The sequence below is a fragment of the Arvicola amphibius genome, chromosome 2, assembly GCF_903992535.2.
Source record: "Arvicola amphibius chromosome 2, mArvAmp1.2, whole genome shotgun sequence".
Classification (NCBI taxonomy): Eukaryota; Metazoa; Chordata; class Mammalia; order Rodentia; family Cricetidae; genus Arvicola; species Arvicola amphibius.
In genome coordinates this window covers 100,694,282-100,709,797 of record NC_052048.2, presented here as the reverse complement: position 1 = coordinate 100,709,797, position 15,516 = coordinate 100,694,282, and the positions used below count along the sequence as shown (strand labels likewise).

The following is a 15,516-nucleotide window of genomic DNA, read 5'->3' as shown; positions in this document are numbered from 1 at the left end:
TTCCTCACTGGTTAATTCTCTTTGCCACAGTGACCTGGGAGATGACTCCATGTTTCCATCATCTCCCTTTCTTTAAACTTCTGAGTCCTGTGTCTGCCCAAGCTCTCCTCTGACCTGCTGACTGGGCTCCACTCCCTGCACAGCTTGGCTGCTTCACTTGCCTGAATATTCACAATCCTTTTAGACCTCCCCTCAGCCATGACACTAAGATAACCCAAATCTGTATTTATTTCTCTAAGACTGTTGCATTCTATACCTGGCTCTTTGCTGGGTATTTTCAGGTGAGTATCCAGGCACCACATCTAAGAGGAGAAAAGAGCAACATCCAGGGACATTTGTATCCTCTGTGATGAGCCTGAAGCAAGTGGTCAAGAAACTGTTACCAGGGAGCTGAAAAGGTAGCTCTTGCTGTCAATGACACCTACTAAAAGTTAAGAGCACTGGCTACTCTTGCAGAGGACCCTGATTCAGTTCCCAGCACCCACATGGCAGTTCACAACCATCTCTGTCTCAAGTTCCAGGGGATCAGACACTGTCTTCTGGCCTCTATGAGCTCCAGGCATGTGCTGTACAGATATCCATGCTGGCTAAATGCTCAAGCACGTAAAATTTTATAAAAGGAAATAGAAGGCAAATGCTTGTTGAATTAAGGACCAAGCAGGTGGTTGAATGGATAGATGGAACAATGACTGAAGCCGTAAAACGGACTCAGAAAAATCCGGATAACATCTTTGCTAGGGCCATGCTGGCCATCACCATGACTTTGTCCAGGTTATGCGGCAGGAAGGGTCACAACGTCCCTTAAGACATACATAGTCTCTGAGAAGTTTACTGTTTGTTCTTCCTCTACTCTTAATGAATCCCCTAATTCGGAAAGGCCCACATTTTGTAAGTTATTACTGAAGAGACCTGGGTTGCTGGGAAAAGGCCAGCCCAGCCTAATCCCCGTGGCTGGTGGGTTCCCAACCTGATCATTCTTACAAACGTTTCCCCTTTTAACAGCCCTCTGAACAGTTACTGTATGCCATTTGGTGCCTGCTCCGGGTGACAATGCAGAATTTGCTGTATAGTGTAGTTTTTAAAGAGATTGTTTAAGGAGCGATCTCTGTTTATGGTCTCAAGATAAACTATAATCACCTTTGTTTACTTCATATTTCTTTCTTAATTAACTGACAAACTATTAGCATACATTTTTTTATCCCGGGAGTATTAATTATACATAATTTATATCATAAGCATTTATTTCGTATCAGTGGGATGAATAAAACATTTACCTGCTTATAGCTACTCGAGGTTAACATTTTTATACAAAAGCCTCACCTGAGACTCCCAATCAAATTATCAGATTTTTTAATTTTCTGTTCCATAATGATACGATGCCTGTGCTCGTAGTGCTTTATCCCACTCGTGGTTAAACAACGATTTAGCAGGATGCCGTGCTGGCAGTATTAATTAACCAATGAGACATGCTTTGCTGCACAACGAGATGGAGAAAAACTAGAACACTGAAATCTGTGCTGTGAGAGCTCAATGCTTTCCAGGATGTGAATGGTAAACACGGCTGGGTGAAGAGTTCGAGACCATGCGCCTCCAGATCCCTAGCTTCTGAGTCTGGAGGGGATATCAGAGTTCAAAGCACACACCAGTTTTTCTCTGCAAAGGTGAGGACTCTTAGACTGTGAGAAAACAAACATCTGGTATCAGCCACCCCACGAGCCAGTAAGGACCAGTTCTTGAGACACACTATGAATACCTAGAGTCCTTTTCAGGATGTTTCCGCCATCACAATGATGAGCTTCCTTGAAGCATGGTGGAGGCTGAGTGTCCATTATTCCAAATAGTTGGGAACAGTTGAGTCGCAGATTTCAGAAGTTTACAATTTGGAAATAGAAGTTGGACACCCCAAAAAATCTTAAACCCCAGATGCCCCAAGCTCTGTGAGGTGAGGTGTGTGTGTGTGTGTGTGTGTGTGTGTGTGTGTGTGACAAAGAGAGAGAGAGGGGAGAAGGAGAGGGAGAGGGAGAGGAGGGGGCTTACACTATAGTGTAGTAAAGTCCCAAGCTTTCCTGGACGGGCTGGTTATTTGGGTGTTGTGAAAAAGAACTATTTAATGCTCTGAAACAATTTTGACATTGATAGAAGAGTTTTAGGAACATTAATCCCTGATTCCAGCCACAAAGCTTGAATTTCTGGCTGCTATATCCTGTCGCTCCCCCACCCCAATTTTTATGTCTTACTATGATGGGGTTAGCACTCAATACTGTTTCAGGTCTCTTTCAATCTCAGAATAGTTCCTTCTCACCTACTATAGTCAACAGAAACTGGTAGCAAAGTTAATTACAATACAAATGGACCGTTTGATGGGAGGAATCTTTTGTTAGAGGGAAAAACAGATAATTTCTAGCGAGAGAGAATTACAAAGACAGACAGACAGAGATAGACCCACACAGAGAGAGGGGCAGGGAGGGAGAGAGAGAGAGTTGTCTGAGCTATAACAGGTTTGGCTAAGAGAAGCATACAGAGAAGGAGGACTAGGCAGAGGCCCTCAAGTGCCTACTGCAAGACAAAATTTCTGCTGGGTATTTCTTCCAGCTTAAGCTGCCCATGTCTTGCACTGACCCTGAGAAATGGTGCAGTTGTTTTCAACTTAATGAGGAGTCCTTTAATTTATGAAGTTTGGGTCATTTGTCGGTGTTACTTCTGTAATGAGATGGTGCCATGGTGCTCACCAGAGCCTCTTACTGTAAGAGCCAGGCTGTTTCCTCACTAATGCCAACAGAGATCGTAGTGAAGGGTGGTCTTCCTTTGCTGGCTACCATTTTGGAAGTTCAGATGCTGTTTCTTTCATTTGCTCGCTAATGAAAGTATTGTCTGTTTGGAAAGAACAAAGTATATGGCTCTTGAAGAATTTTTTTGCCTCACCAGCAGGAAGAGGGAACAGTGAAAAAGTTAGGAATAATGGAAGCATCTTTGCTTCATTCCTCTCTTAATGTGGAAATGGTAACAAGGGTAGAAAAACGGCCATGAAAAAGAATGTGGGGCATCACAAAGACTCAGTGCATGAAGCTGTCCAGCTTAACTGATTCACCAACACAACCCTCCAAGATGCCTGTTTGTGCAAGCCCAGCTGTACAAGACAAGCAGTCCCTTCCCAACCCAAGATATTGCTGTCCCCTCCCACACCCAACCAACAGATGGTACTTCTGTGAGATCAGTATCCTGTGTGCAGCTGACAGGCTGGAGTTTGTCAAGGTCCTTCCTGACTCCCCTTTTTATTCCATGCTGTCCTCATAAAGTCTCTCACCTGTGCCCATGACTTCCCATCTCCTAGACATTCCCATGACTTTTTAACTTTCATCCCCCACCAATAGCAACTCAGAGAGCTAGTCTGCGTCTAGGTTTGCTAGGAAGTCACAAAAAGCACCTAAAACTCACGAGCATCAAACCACACTCGTGGGATCTCCTCTGCAAGATTAAGATTAGTTCAATGAATGATATCCTCTGCTCACTTGCTCAAGACAAAGCCTGTCTCCTCCTCTCCCATGACAGTGCACTACTGTCAAGCATGAATACAGTCATGTGTTTCTACTGTTTATCTTCATGAACTTGCCTACTTCTAATGCTTCATGGATCTCTGCAGCTGCCCTCTAGTTCCTACCTAGTTCTGCCCCCTCACATCTGCTTTCTCCTCTATGACCAGAGCGGTTCTCTCAAGATGTCCATCTGGTGATGTTTCATACATCCATTAGAATAACAAGGGGACCTCTAGCTCTGGGGATCATGAACTCTTGAACAAAGACTTTTAAAGAAAGCCTGTGAACTCAGGCTTTCTTTAGGGTCAGATTCCTGACAAGTGGTCCTGAGAGGCCTATGTGTGAAGCTGTAATGAAAATCCCAGCTTGCAATTGAATATCCGAGATGTTAGAATTGTGAAGAAGCTGTATTCATCACTTTTCCGTTTGCTGTGATAAAACACCATGACCATAGCAAAGGGCACAGCTGGCTCTGTTCCTTCAGCCTTGCCGCCTGCGACATGCTATGCTTCTTTCAAAGGCTATTTCCACCCCCTGTTCGCAGGTCTCCTTGGGAAATACAGCAACTCTCTACCATGTCCATCATCTTGGGCTTTTCCAACACAATCCACAGCTTCACACAGTGGTCTCTTGGAGCCTTTATTCAAGGTCTGCCCTGCCGTTCATTACCTGGACTCAGCAACTCTCCTTAACCATAGCAGGAGATCCTGCAATCCCGTCCTGCATGCATCCTTTGTGTATCTAAAGGCAGCGTCACTTGGACAACACTGCCAAATTTGGCTGTCTGCTTGGGATGAAGGCTGGTCCTCTTGGATCAATTACATCAGCTTTCATTTGCTGTTTCTGAGCACACCCTCCCCTTTAGTCTAACAGAGATTTGCCTCTCAATCTCCCTGTCTCCTTCAGCACAAGCCTGGGATACAGCTTCAAGTTTCCTGATGCTCTTTTTCTCCTCAAATTGTACATTTTGTATTTCTTCCTGCCCACTTGTTCTTTTTCATTGTAGATCCACATAATAGGGATTACCAATAACCACGTGATAGCGTCACATGGCACTATCCTGAAATCACATCCACTGGATGAAATTAGTCTGCTACTTTTAAATTTAGCCTCAGACAAACTCTCAGGACACAGGTAGAAAGCAGCCATATTCTTTGCCAAAATACCACAGGAATGATCTCTAGCATAGTTGTTTATGTTGTTGCCCTCCAAAATTTCTTGAGCTGGGTGCTAATAGTTTATATTGCTTTCAATAGTACTATCTTCCCAAGCTCCTACTAGGCTGGCCTATTGACCTCTGCTTACAGTGCTCAAATATCTTTCTAACCCAAAGTTCTACAGCCCTTCCACATTCCTCCCCAAACTAATGTGGTCAGGGCACAAAATAACCCTCTTCCTGTTGCCAGCTTCTGTATTATTTACTTTTCTATTGCTGTCATAAGACACCATGGCTGAGGCAATGAAATAAAGCATTTAACTGGGCTTACAGTTCAAGACGGTTAGAGTTTACAATGGCAGGATTGAGACCTGGTGGCAGCAACAGCTGAGAGTGCGCATCTTTTTCCACAAAGAGGAAGCAGAGAGACTATGTGTATGTGTGTATCCACTGGGGATGGCAGGAGGATTATGAAACCTCAAGCCCACTTTCATTGACATACTTTCTCCACCAAAGCCACATCTTCTAATCCTCCTCAAACAGCCCCCAATTGGAGACCAAGATTCAAAATGCCTGAGTCTGAGGGAGGACATCATCTCAGTCAAAGCACTACAGAAGTCATGCATGCTGACAGTGATGGACCAGAACAGTGGGGCTGCCCGAGTTCCATCAGAGCTCACCCTGTGATTGCTGTGCAATGCAGGATACGGAATTACAGCATGTAAGGTTTGCCCGGCTGAGCTTGAGTCCTTATTTGGTATTTCCTTCCTAGCTCCATGCCCCTCCCATTTGGAAAGAGGATAGACTGTCTGCTCTCTCTCTCCATCATCGTACCTTGGAAGTATGCAACTTTCATTTTTAATCTTACATAGCTCATGGGTAAGAGTTTGGCGTGATCCTGCTTGAATACTTTGGGCACTCCTAAGACCATAAAGCTTATGGAAGTCAGACTTTACATATGTAGGTTTATGTGATGGTCATGAGCTTTGGAGGCTGGGGTAGCCTGTGCTATAGATTGAATTTGAAATGTACCCCCACAAGCTTGTGTTTTGGACACTCATTTCCCAGTTGTTTGGGATGTGAGGCTGCCCTTAGAAGGTGGGGCTATCTGATAGAAGGAGATCACTTGGGGTAGAACACTGAAGACTATAGCCTGACCTCGGTCCTAGCTACTACCCTGGTTTGCTGTAGTTGCAGTCTCAGACACACAGCTCCACTACCATAAATCCTACCAACCTTCCCTGCCATGACGGCAGAAGTCCCTCTCAACTGTGAGTCTTAATACAGTGAGGGCAAAGGAACTAACACAGAGACTATTCCTCTGGGCACTGGTGGGCCTGAAGTGAACCCTTCCTCAGTTTCATAGATAAAACCAGTGTGCTTTTGCTCCCCCCAACCTTCCACCTCAGCCCCGTGACAAGATCTTTGGCGTTCATTGCAAAGCTTATTCTATAAGGCATGGCCCTGACATAATCTCTCGAATTCCGTGCAGGGACTTGCATAGGACCACCATGTCCTGCCCCACCGCTCTCACAGCCCTGCTAATGGGACACACCAGATTTGGCCTTCCATCACATATACAGCCAAGCTCTTATTGAGTTTAGCTTTGCTGTTATCGTCTCATTTACCCCACAAGCTCCTAAGCACGTTCCGTTCAGGGTCCACGTGTTACCGGCATACAATATGTACCTGGGATTTGTGTCTGTGGGTGGATCATGAAATGCCTGCCTGTGCCTGGGTGGTTTCTGGGAACCGGCCCGTGTGCACTGTGGGGACGTGGAAGCCACGCCACTGTTAGAGCTGTTTCTCTGGTGCCTCGCGCAGTGCCTGAGCTGTTTACATCCTCAGCAGACAGTAACTCAGCAACAGACACCCCACTAGAGACTTTCTTAAGGACACACTCAGGGGTTCAGCATGTTGAAGCTGTAAGAGTCACACTAAGCTTACTGGCATTAAGGAACGACACGAGGCCCTCCAGTTTGGAGATTAGCTGTCTCAACTCCTATTCTCTAGACAAATAGTCAACTTCTATATTCCCCTCAAACTACACACGGGATGGCCCTTCAGGCAATATTAAAAAGCAATCTCCAAGCTCATTTCTAAATGGGAAACGGAAGAGCTGAAGGGAAGAGCAAATAACCATCCTGGCCAGATGGCTGCTGAGTGTTTAGACTGGCCTTAGAGCCCCCTTGGACCAGCGTGTCACCCTAAAGCAGTTTCATTGTGTCACTTTGGCCTCCTTGAAGGCCATTAGCACCGTATTATAATTAGCACTAGCCATCTAACATGTGTTCTTACGAGCAAGGCACATCCACCTGAGGAGATAATGGTGTATTAATGAAATCATAGTCAGAATTAGGCCGAAGAAAAAAGCCAAGAGAAGTGATTTACAGTTGACTTTAATCTGACTCCATGCGCACTTCTGCACACTTTAGGGCCTGCTCGTTGAGAGACCCAGACACAGAATCTATTGCCCTTTTTATGCAAAGGAAGCTAAAAGGATTCTCATGCAATGGTGTAGCCCCACCTTTACACACTGTGCGGTTTTGTAAATATGATTCTGCTGTCCCGTTAAAGCCAGGAGAAGGGATTGAAGCCAAAATTGGCAATGGTACCAAGAACTTCCGTATGGTAAACATTTAAGAAAAAAGTACAATATGTTGCTAAGTTAGAGTAGGGAGAAAACAGAGCAGAATTTCTGGAAATCTACAGAAAACAACCAAGAAGAACACGTGGATTTTGGAAGCATACTACCTGTGTCCCTGTCTCCACTGAACATGGGTAAGCCTGTGCTGTTGGCCTTTCTCATTTGCTAAGTGGAAATAACCGTAACACTTGCTAACAAGGATTCTATGAGAAACAGGTAAGTCCATGAGCGTCACATGTGGGGCAAGGCCGGGATGTGTCTGCTCTTCCATGGGCATCAACTCTACCATGAATGTAATGGCTTGTGCCTTGAGGAGCCAACCTCTGGGTAGGGCGATAGCGACACTGAGTTAGAACACCATAGTCCTTACTGTAGGGTAAAAGGGGCAACTGGAGCAGGAAACCAACCAATCACTGAGCACCCTGACCCTGAACCCAGAGTCAAGAGATATGGGCCAGGGAGAGAAAGATATTTATCCCTGAACCCAGGACTAAAGATGTGTACCCTGGCTCTGAAGCTAGTATCAAAGAAACACACTTTGTCCCTAGAATCAGAGCCAGTGAAAGAAGTGTGCCCTGGTCCTAAGATTCGAGTCAAAAAGCTAAAAAAGGATCAGTGAAAGAAACAATTTGTCCCATGACCAACTAAACTGACCAACTCCCGAGCAGGGAAAAACTAACCAATCCCCCTTCTCCCTGGGAAAACTCTGCCTCTAAGAAGCCCTATATAAGTCTCTCCACCCCTTCAGTTAAGAGCTGCCATTAATCCCTTCCTGGCCTAGGCAGCTACTCTCCTGGATTCCTCCTTCTCAAATAAATCTCTTTCTCAAAGAGTCTTGGGTGATGACTTTCATTCCCAGGCGCAGAGCAGAAGAACCTGGCTGGGTGGTCCCTTAGGGGACTGAGCTGAGACGCTCAGTAGGGGGCCTTATCAAGGTGGAGCAGAACAGAAGTACTTTGCTAGGACACTCCTTAAGGGTGGCTGAGCTAGGGCAGGGAGTAACAACTTTTCCCCTGAGTCGGAGGAGATTGCTACATTTCTGCAGACGGCTTCCTTCCCTTTAGCAAAGTGTTAGTAGAAGATACATCTTGGGCCTGGGAAGCAGAGAGCTCTGCTAGGGCACTCCCATAAGGGAACAGAGCAGAACTCAGCTGTAGTGGCTCTCTAGGAGAAGAGCAGGATCCCTATATCCTGTGTGGAGACCATCCCCCACTGTACCCCAGTGTCATGTAAGCCTGGTTTCCCGATAGTCACAACACCTTTCCTCCAGGGCTGAGCTGTCCCATTGCAGCTCCAGCCTCCAGAGCTATCTATTGGGGCTCTAGAGCTGTCCTATTGCGGCTCTACCACCCCCGCCCAGAGCTGTCCTACTGCGGCTCTACCCCCCAGAGCTGTCCTATTGTGGCTCTATCCTCCCCCCAGAGCTGTCCTATTGTGGCTCTATCCTTCCCCCAGAGCTGTCCTATTACAGCTCAACATGCCCTCCCCCTCTCCGGCCCCAACCAGAGCTGTGTTTTTGTAGCCCTAAGTATGTCCTGGCTTCCCAATAAGTCAGGATATCCCTGCAACACTACTGTAACACATTCTTGTACACTTACCCCAGCTCTTGCTCAGTTGGTGAAAAACTCACATGCTCCTTCCTGTCACTTGCCTCCCGCTACCACACCCTGGGGGTGAGGGTAAGATGGCACAGAGACAGCCAGGCAGACTCCAGGAGTCAGGCATGTGGCAGAGCAGACTCGTTTATTGAGGGTGTTAGGCAGACCTTTATACCCCTCCCAGGACCCAGGGACAGTGTCATCTGGAACACTGTGTTGTCTCTCCTTCATTGGCCCCTGCCACCTGATGTCATGACATCATCAGTCTCCAGGCTCTGCAGCAGGATTCTAATTGGCTCAAGGAGAAGTCACCAGTGCGTATGCTCTACTGGCGCCAAGGGGTTTCTTCCCTGGGCACTTACATTCAGTTTTAGCCAGCTTTTGGCCTCCTCTTGCACATTTCCTTTGGACATCAGCGTTTCCCAACCCTTTATCCTGAGAAAGCTAATTAGAAGCATCCAATTCCATCGGGTAGAGTGCCTGATTTATTTTATAGGTAAAGGGTTAATTTTCAGAAGTTATCAAAAAATGTTAAGGAATCTCTGAGGGTTTTAATTCTAATACCAAATGGGACTCACCTACTGTTCTCCTTTGCCCTGACATTTTTTGCAAAGCCCCCTCAGGCCGGTATCTCACTTTCCAGCCCACTGGACTCCGTGAAAGCTCACCCCCCCAACCAGCAACACCTGAAAGATTGGGACAAAGAAGGTGGGGTGACTTCCTGGTTCATTGATGATCTTGTCACAACGTTGGTTATGTGCTGTGACAGATGAGCAAGCTGTCTCTGGCCTCTTTGATAAACTCACTGATTCCACTGAATGAGGGCCTCATGGGTAACGCCCTCACATCCTAATACTGACAGCTTGCCTTAAAACTTGAGCATATAAGGGACTTTACAGCATCAATTTTCTGGTTTATAATTTACTGGTGTGCACACACGTGTGCCACGGTACATGTCTGCAGGTCGACAAACAACACAGAGAAGTCAGTTCTCTCCTATACTATGTAGAAGTCCCCATTTTTAGGGGCTCAAATAATCTGGCTATAATAATACTTGTGTCCCTGAAGAGACCTTAAACTTATGGCAAAAATTTTTTTCCAATTCTGCCAAATATTCTGTGGCACAAGCAATGGGGTTAGGAGGGTCAATTCCAAGGAGGCCTGACTCCCAGCTTCTACTAAGTCAGCACTATATTGAAATGGGAGAGAGGAGCAGTACAGCAAGAAAGGAAGGAAAGAGGGGGAGTTGCAGGGTGAGAGAGAGGAAACAAGATGTCTCTGTTTGGGGAAGGTGGTTTCGCTAGGCCTCCGACCTTCCAGCCTTCCATCCTCACTGCCCAGCCTCCCGCCACAGCTTCTGCATTCAACCTTCCAGGCCTCCCCACACCAGGAAACCCTCCAAACTATTCTTGGACAATGTAATGTGAACACAAGGGATGGAAACACGTACGCCCCAGTGAGCACTGAGGACTCTCCGGTCCTTCAGACCCACCCATGGGACGCTGCCAGGCTCCTCGGGCAAGCAGGTAGAGCAGAGTCTGAGCTGCTTGCAAAGGCTGTTGGTAAGGGTGGGCAGAAAAACACCACTGTGTGTAAGCTCTGAGAATCTCAGCTCACTACCGCCGTCATGCAGCCTATGTAGTGCGGAGTGATACAAAAGTATGGAATCTCCAGTGGGTGGGAAAGTATCTCTGTGTTCTTTGTGTGTATGTGCATGCATGTGTGTGTGCGTGTGTGTGTGTGTGTGTGCGCGCGCAGATGGGCAAGAGTGTGCCTGTTTAGGCCAGAGGTTAATGGGAGGAGTGTTCTTGTCACCTCATATTTTTCAAAAGGGCCGCTCACTGAGAAGCCCCTGAGATTTTACTCTGCCTATATCCCCAGCACTGGGATTATAGGTACACACCACTGAGCCAAGATGAACGCACAGGGTCTTCCTCAGTCATGCTCTTGCTGTACTGGAAGCTGGTCCATTTGGCTAGACTTACCGGCCAGCAAGCCACAGGGATTCGGATGTCTCTTCCTCCCTGGCACTGTGTTTACAGACACGCACCACCACACTTGACTTTACTGTGGAGGCTGACGTTGGAACTCTGATTCTTGTACTTGCACAACAAATACTTATCCACTGAGATATCTTCCCAGCCCCCAACTCAGCCTTTTATATGTTACTACTTATGATCTCCAGACATTAAAAAATACTACTTAAATTCCATGTAATATTTATCATGGAATTAATTACAGGAGATTCTGTTAAAATACCAGTTGAAGGAAAAGCAATTACCACGTGTTCCATTGAGCACCTTGCTGGTAGGCTTGCCTTTGATTCCTCCCAAACACTCATCATGACTATTTCTCAATATTAAAATATTTGTTCACAATAATATATTGACATATTGCATTTTCTTTCACTTAGCGCGCTTTCATTTTCCCACCTAAACACTATGCTGTCTACCCCAGCTTAACTTCTGAGACCAGCCAAGAGCACATGTTCAGGCTGGTATGGCTACAGCGTAACTTGGATTCTCAAACTGATCTGTGCAATTAAAATTACCAGTGCAGGAGTGAATGAAAAACCCCAAAAAGCTAAGGCCAAAGAGTTATTGTATTGTAAGCCATGCAAGTAAATAATATGCAAGATGATGCAAAGACTATAATCCTAAACAGCTAAAAAGCAAATGCTAGAAGGTAAGTTTTCTGGTGAGAAGTCGGGAGACATTCTTAAGTTGGAGAAAGCATGTGTGCGGTTAGCTATTAATACTGAGTAGCTTATGTCAATACGAGGACCTGCCTTTAGCCCTGGGAATTCTGGTCCATTATATTACTCAGGTGTGGTTTGAAAACTTGAACTCCGCTCTCTGACACCGAGGAGAACTGGAGAACACTTGCTTGTCTCTAAGAATTCAGCCCTACAATAAGCTTTCTTTTGCATGCTGGGCCTTGAACCCAGGATGCCATGTGTGCTCTGAGGCTAATGGTCCAGCTCTAAGCTCTGAGCCCCAGCTCAGTCAATACACCTTTGCTTCCGGATGATATCTGAGGTTCTGTGCACAGTCAGCACTTCTGAATGTGTCAGCTTATTTCTGTGATACTCTCCTGCCGGGATGGAATGGAAAACAGCTAAATTCACTACGATGCTCACACTTATGGTTTGACGTCCAGAAGTATCATTAATTAAGTCTTTGTGCTGGCTTGACATGATCTTCAAAAAGTTTTCTGCTACTTTACACAAGTTCATAACCAGGTGGACCAAAAGGAATGTTTTATATAGTTGCCTGACAGAGGACTTCCCTCGGGTCAGATGCAATTGTGTGATGAACAATTAGACCATTAGAGAAATCACTTCTATGAGACACCACAATAAAACCGTCTGCAGCAATTCTCTTTTAAGTCCCGCTATAATCCCCATCACATAGTAAAGACCTTACTGAAATACTGGCTTCTGCATATGACACAGCTGCTGCATCCATGAGCTCATAGCAGCCAAGGTTACCTTCGCAAAACCTACCCAAGACAGGGATTCTCCATGTCAATCACGGGTGGGGGAGGGACTTGCAAGGCCCACCCATCCCTGAGGAGAGAGGTTGTTGGGTGGGGTGAGGGGAAGTCATATTCCTCAGTTGTGTAGCCCCTGGGAAATGATTCTGGCCCAAGTAAGTAACCACCAACCCGTGTGCATGCAAACAGCGTTGCTGCCCAAAAGGCATTGGTTGGTAAGGTGTGTGTGTGCACAACACTAATTAAAAGCAGCTTCCCCCTTAAAAGTACTAGTAAGAAGAAGGGTGTGTGTGTATGGTACATGTGTGTTTGTGTATGGTGTGTGTGTGTATGTTTGCCTGTGTGTGTACATGTACGTGTGCATGCTGCATGTCTCCACCAAAAGCCAAGAGGTAGCAAAGCCCCCTGGGAATCCTGCTGTCATTCACCCTTGGCTTCTTTTCCAGACCCCTCCCTTCCTCCTCTTCACCTCCATGCTGGACACACACACTCCAAAGACTGCTCATCACACCCTTCACAGGCTCTGCCTTTACTGCAATGTTTTCTCTAAAGCCTTCTATGGACCCATCACGATGGTAGACACACAAAGCCTTTAAACTACTCATCTAGATTAAGAACAGAAATGTTCCATGCCCGGCTGTGATGGTTAATCTAGTCACACCAACAGCAGCTAGGCTCATCCAGGAGGTAAACCTCTAGGCATATCTGTGAGGAAGTTTCTAGAGTAGAAACTCTGATTCCTGGCTACAGATGTGATGTGATCAGCCTCCTCAAACTCCTGCCTCCGTATCCTCCCCACCAAAAGTTCTATATCCTCTTGAACTGAGTCAACAGGAACCCTTCATCCTGAAGTTGCTTTTGGGGGTATTTTGTCCTGGGAATACTTCAAATAACTGATGCCCAAGACGCCCCAGAAAATACATTATTCAGATTTGTCTTACGCATTTATATTGTAATACCCCTTTGGATGTCACTGGAAGTCTCGAGTCTGACCTTGGTCAACAATCAAAATACCTCTTGGTCTCTGCGTGTGCTCGAACCGGCCCCTGGCCATCTACATTCAGAACCCAGGTTCCTGCAATCATTTCAGGGTCCTTCCATGTTTCCTGCAGCGTGAGCAGGAACCACAGCCAGCCACAGCGCAGCCCAGCCTATCTCTCCCTTCAGATGCACTGACCTGCTATTTAATTGTGCCATGTGGTCCTTAAAAGACTTTTTCCCCCCTTCTTTTCTTTTGAACAGTCAAGACGAAATTGGCTTCTGGTCAGCAACTTTGTTTTCTTCCTCCCTCCCTTGAGGTAGAGTCGCCAAAAAGGATTTTTGTTTTGTTCCATTTTGCCTGCAGAGCTCTGGGTAGCCAAATATGACTACAAATTATCTACATTGTTTTTATAAAGGAAAATATATTTATTTTCCTAGTACTTGGAAACATCGCTTGCTGGGGGCCAGGGAACTGATGCCGTGCGCTGATTCCTGTCCCACTCTAACCCTAATTGGAGGGAGCTGAGCACAGCAGAGGATGTTTGTGCTAAATTGGGGTATTATGAAAATAGTTCACAAAGCAAAGTGGAAAGCTATATATAAAAATGATATTTACTTCTCATTTTAAATGAAACTCAAGACAAAAGGCATATAGGTAAACACAGCTGCAACATTTTAGGCATGTAATCAAATGCAAAAAAATAATATTGGAAAACTATGTTAATTATTGTAATTAAATTGCAAACAGTATTGATAGAAAAATGTCTTTAAAACGTATAAAATCAAAATGGAGCTTATGACACTGTCGGAATTTGATGTGTTCTGTGTATGCAACCTGGGTGCGTGGGCCTTTTTGGGCATTTCCCAGTGGTCCAGCAAGGAGGCAGAGAAAAACAAATATGACATTGTCAGCCCATGCCATGGTCGCTTTCTGAAGGTTCAGGAAATCTATGTGCCTAACCCAACTCTTCCAAGTTTGGGGAATCCATGAGAGAATGGCAGATGTCACAGGGAGAGGAGGGAGGATCACTTTCACAGGTAGGTTTGTCACCGGGAGAGGAGGAATCAATTTCACGTGTGGGTGTGTTGCACCCTTGGCCCTCAGCTGATATTCTACTCTGAGCGGTACTAAAAGATGAAAAGGTGAGCTGCTGTAGATGTTTTGAGAGGTTAGAACTTGCTTTGGCCCTTTCTTATTTTTACTTATGATTTACTTATTCTCATTTTATGTGCTTTTGTGTTTTGCGTGCATGTATGTCTGTGTGACGGTGTCAGATCCTCTGGAACTGGAGTTATAGACAGTTGTGAACTGCCATGTGTGTGCTGGGAATCGAACTGGGGTCCTCTGGAAGAAGCAGCTTGCGCTCTTGACCTCTGAACCATCTCCCTAGCCCTGATTCCTTTCGGTTTGTCCATTTCTGGCTTCTGGCTGCTGTGAGGTGAGAGGCCTCTCTGTCACAGACTCTGGAAGCCTCAGGCTTGAAGTGATGGTTTCTTCCTTTGAACCATTGCTAACGGCTAAGTCTCATAGCACCGCAGCACCGACTCACGCAACAAATGTTGGCACAAATGTTCTCTATACAAACCACGACCCAGTTACCTAGGCTGGAATGAGCTGAGTCCTTGTGATTCTTCACATGCCACAAGACAAGAGGACCGAGAGCAGAAGTCTGAGACGATGTGGAAATGTGCCTCAGAACCCATGATGTTGTAATGCCACTGGATGAGTGAGAACTTCTTATTCTCCCTTCAACGTACTTGGGAGTCTGGGAAGGACTGAGAAAACATCTCCATTATGAATTCAGCCACATTTCCAGACTCTAGATGAATACCTATGGCTGAGCCCCTGGTGTCCCTATGTTCAGACTCTTTCATCTCAGGGAGGGCTCTTAGGGTGACAGTCGATCCCTCCCTCTGCTTTCCTTCCAGCCTTGTTAAGGGGAACAGAAAACTAATTGCCACCAAGGCGCTTACAGGTTCCTTATTTCCCATCACCCACAAAGAACTGCCACTTCCTGTTTCCCAGCACCTTGACTCCCGGCAGCGCAGGGGTGGGGCTGCTGTTGACTCTCCCCCATCTGCTGCACACGTGCATGCGGAGGTGTC

The 15,516-nt window shown here is 46.0% G+C and overlaps 1 long non-coding RNA gene across 1 annotated transcript in view; it reads right to left on the bottom strand.

Annotated features, from left to right (window-relative positions):
* LOC119807624 overlaps positions 1 to 9,070 on the bottom strand; it is an 89,111-nt gene extending 80,041 nt beyond the window's left edge. The window contains exon 1 of the long non-coding RNA XR_005284321.1: positions 8,935 to 9,070. This is a non-coding gene — a long non-coding RNA (uncharacterized LOC119807624). The remainder of the gene's footprint in view (positions 1 to 8,934) is intronic.
* Between the last annotated feature and the right edge of the window lie 6,446 nt (positions 9,071 to 15,516).